Genomic DNA, 3958 nt, shown 5'->3' with positions numbered 1-3958 from the left:
GGCCGGCCCTTAAGTAGAATTTATTTAGAAAATGCATATACGCCCAAATGAGGCATAAGTCTGCTCTTAGCAACCTGTTAAGATTAGTTTATCATACTTGTTGCCTTATTCTCATGAATATGCTTAAAAGAAGTAATAAGGGTGAATAATTCCCTCTCATCCTTTTAATGGATGGTCCCCACAGACAAGTGCAATGTCATGGATAGATCTGCTATAAAAGTTTGTGTTATTAATGTGAACTGAATTGATGATTAACTAGAAAGCAGCAATTACAATGAACTGATTCAAACTTCCATATGCAAAAGTTGGACCCAGCAAATCAAAATTAAACCTTCTTTGGGAAAAATAAATTTCAATTTAGCACATAGATCTTCAGAGAAAACTATTTATATACATTTTGAAAAATCATTTTAAATATTTTAGATTTGTTTTCTCAAAATTTAAGAAAGTATCTCTGTCATATGCATATAACTTTCTCTTAAATTTGGAAACAAGATTAAATCTTACTTTTTGGTATTTGATATTTCAAAAGATAAAAGGAGTCTTGAATGTTTCACTTTTTCCCACTTTATTAGGAATGTGAAATTATTCATATGTAACATTAAATTTTGTTTATAAAATTAGCAAAAACCAATTGTTAATTTATATTATATATTATCCAGTTGAGAATGGCCACAGGATCCAAGAGGCCATGTGTCATGATGTCAGTTAAATCATTCTTATGTTGTGGAGGCTGAGTGCTTTTGTAAGTCCCTGGGTGGTCTGGCCGGATTTCCTGGTTGAGTTAGAACAGTCTTTTCTATCATGGGATGCCTTGCCCAGGTTGTGCAATATAACCATTGAAACCAAGCAAACCTGTTGCTCAACTACTTCAATTCTGTTTCTTCTATATCCAAATCAGGTTATTTTCATACAAACATGGTTCAATAGAATATTTACCAGCTGATAAAAAGGATTATAAAAATTTCTGTGGGCTTACTAAATTAAAAAATAAAAAACTAGTTTGAAAATATGCTGTGAGCCAGACACTCTGAAAAGCAAGCTTTATTGTCTAGATAAAATTCAGGTTTAACCAAGAACAGGTATCAGATGCAGTTCTTCATAGGTGGCTTTCCTTTTATCTTTCTACCCACCTGGGCTACCCACAGACTCTTTTATTTCTCATCCTAGGATGATGCCACAGTTGTGGTAGGTGTGGCCCTGTCACTAGCGTGATGCTGGAAGAAAAGCTTCTGCTTCCCACCAAGGCCAAGTCCAAGTCATTGGAGTAGGAATAGATAGGGTTGTTCTTGCTCTGGGCGAAGGTGGGAGAGAAAGCGAAAAGAGTACTGTAAGTGAATCATCCTGACAGGAGACTGTATTGAGTCCTGTTTCTATCGTTCTGTACTTTAGTTTTTACAGAATGGCCTTAAGAGTCAGCCGTCCAGTTCCTTGAACGTAGATAATTCATTTTTTTATGCTTTGTTCTGCCTTCCAAATTTATTTTCAGAAAAATGTGGATCAACTAAGTTTGAACTCAATTTTAACTGGTACTCAGTTTTAACTGGTACTTAATTTGTTAACTCCTCAAGTATTAATTGCTCAAAGAAAAATAAAACAATTATCTCAGAAATGGATTTGGAAATTTTATTTTTAAAAAGGGGAAAAAATTGCTAACATTTCTTACAGCAGTTCTGTGCTGTAACTTTCCACTGCCAACATCTGAGATTTTCTGGGTTTCTTCATAAAAACTGCTCTTGCATAAGATTTGTCTTCTTTGGGGCCGGCCGAGTGGTGCGTTGGTTAAGAGTTGGCTTAGGACGCCACTTCTGAGCAGCAGGGCCCTGGTTTGGATCCCACATTAGGGCCAGTGATGCTGCGCCCTCTACAGCTAAGATGGTGAGCAACAGCTCGACCTAGAGCTGGGCTGCCATGAGTCGCCAGCGATGGCGTAGGCTGCAGTGGGGCTGGCCGGCAGCTGGCATGAGCTTTCGTGAGCTACTGTGAGCGGCCGTCCAATGGCCAGTGAGCAACTGCCTCACCCATGAAGAGCACAATGATAATACCAACGTGGGCCAGTGAAGTTGTGTCCCCCACAACTAGACTGAAGAACAAAAGGACAGCAACTTGTCTGTTCCCCTTCCCCGATTCCCCAACGCTGTTTCCTTCCCCCAATTCTCCAAAAAGTCCTGGAAAATAAAAACAAAACCATTTGTCTTCCTTGCTTTATTCTGTAAGTTTTTGAACCCACAACTACTTTGCTGCATTATGAGGACTTTTCAGGGTCTAAACCATGTAAAGACGTGTGGATTATTAACTGTATCTGTGTATTAAATGATTATTGAGGGACTAATATGTACCTGCTATCACTGTGTGCCAGAGATACAAAAGCAAAACTCCCAATCTAATTGGGGGAATACACACATATCTGAATAATTATAAAGTAGTCACAGAGATGTTAAAAAGATTTACAAAGTACAAATAGGACCAGACAATGGAGTAACTAATTATGCCAAAGAGAGTCAAGGAATATGGTAATATTTGATCAAGGTCTTCAAAGATGACTAGGGATTCATCCATTGGCTTCCCAATGGGAGTGGGTATTCCAATTACAGGGAACATCATTTGCAAAAGCACAGAGGCCTCATGGAAGCCTGAAATACAAGATAAATCCTGAAAGTGGCCTGGAATCACTGGAATTTAGGGTACAAAGATTAAGCGTAAGTGACTTTCACCAGTTGACTGGCTCTCTCAGCTGCCTTGCACATTCTCCGCTTAGTTTCACTCCTGCTCCAGCTCCCAATACAAGAGAGCTCTTTTTCTCACCCAGCATCTCTGGTCATTGAGACAGTAATTTCACAGCTAGTTTATGAGCATCAGACTCCTTTCATGAAAGGAACATAGCTTGTGCCTCTGTATATATTACTCTCTTTAACAAAACCAGCCCTGTCCAGTCTGAGTACTTCTCCTATTTACTGAGGTTTATTCCCAAAGACTTTTGACTGTTTTCAAGTCAAGTCTATCATTGAAGAGTGAAGACTTGTCATCATTTGAGATTATTAAGGAATATATAGTAAATTCTGAAAATAACCCTGAGAAATAGTCCAAAAATGTTTTGAGTAAGACTAGCATCATTTATAGCCTTTTAAGATGATTCTTTGAAAATAACACTCCTTTGGTTGTGCAAATTCTAGTGTATTTTAAAGTAGTCATATATAATTTTTATATGTGATAATGATAGTTTGGTTATTTTTTTGAAATCATTTTTTGGAGATACATACTGAAATAATATGGTGAAATATTGTGAGATTTGCTTTAAAATAATCCAGTGGTGGGAGGAGAGGGCAGTGTGGGAGTATAGATGAAATAATATTAATGATAGACATATGAGATTCATTGTACTACTTATTTTTGCATGTTTAAAACTTTCAATAATAAAGTCACCTTACATTATAGTCATATTTTATTTTGCACTTGTAGGTGAGAAAGGAATAATCATTTTCACAAATATAAAGGTACATGGTACACTTGAACACCATTAGTCCATTAGCCCCTCCATAGACTGAGAGAATCTGAGTTCTTTATAAGGACCTCTGATACCTTTGCTGTAAAGAATTACATATTCATGTGTAAATAGATAATCTTTTAGTGTTTCTAAAGATAAGTAGTAAATTAAACATGCAAACCTAACAAATTAATGTATACTAAAAACTCTACCTTTTCCCCCAAAGAGTATACTACTACTTATTTTGCTTGTCATTGTTTTTTATTTTACAGCAAAACTGCACTATGAACACTAATGAATAAAAATGATCCAATTTAAATGTAGAGGTATTTTCCTCCTATTATAATGTATCAACTTATACTGATTACTGCCTTCTTCATAGAGCCCTCTTCCACCTATTAAAAAAAAAGTTTTATGAACTCCAGGCATTCTTGGATAATAAAGCTCTTGTTAAAATCAGGTCTCTTTAATTCA

General features: G+C 36.4%; 1 long non-coding RNA gene across 3 annotated transcripts in view; it reads left to right on the top strand.

Moving 5' to 3' along the window:
• Nucleotides 1–3958, top strand: part of LOC109389502 (uncharacterized) — a 118061-nt gene that overhangs the window by 34072 nt on the left and 80031 nt on the right. The window contains exon 3 of one of the 3 annotated variants that reach the window (XR_002125404.1): nt 1171–1706. The exons of the other annotated variants lie outside the window; for them this stretch is intronic. This is a non-coding gene — a long non-coding RNA (uncharacterized LOC109389502). Of the gene's footprint in view, nt 1–1170; nt 1707–3958 lie in introns of those variants that run through there. 3 annotated transcript variants of the gene reach the window in all.

Source organism: Hipposideros armiger, unplaced genomic scaffold (genome assembly GCF_001890085.2).
Source record: "Hipposideros armiger isolate ML-2016 unplaced genomic scaffold, ASM189008v1 scaffold_236, whole genome shotgun sequence".
Taxonomy (NCBI): Eukaryota; Metazoa; Chordata; class Mammalia; order Chiroptera; family Hipposideridae; genus Hipposideros; species Hipposideros armiger.
This window is presented reverse-complemented; position numbering and strand designations above follow the sequence as displayed.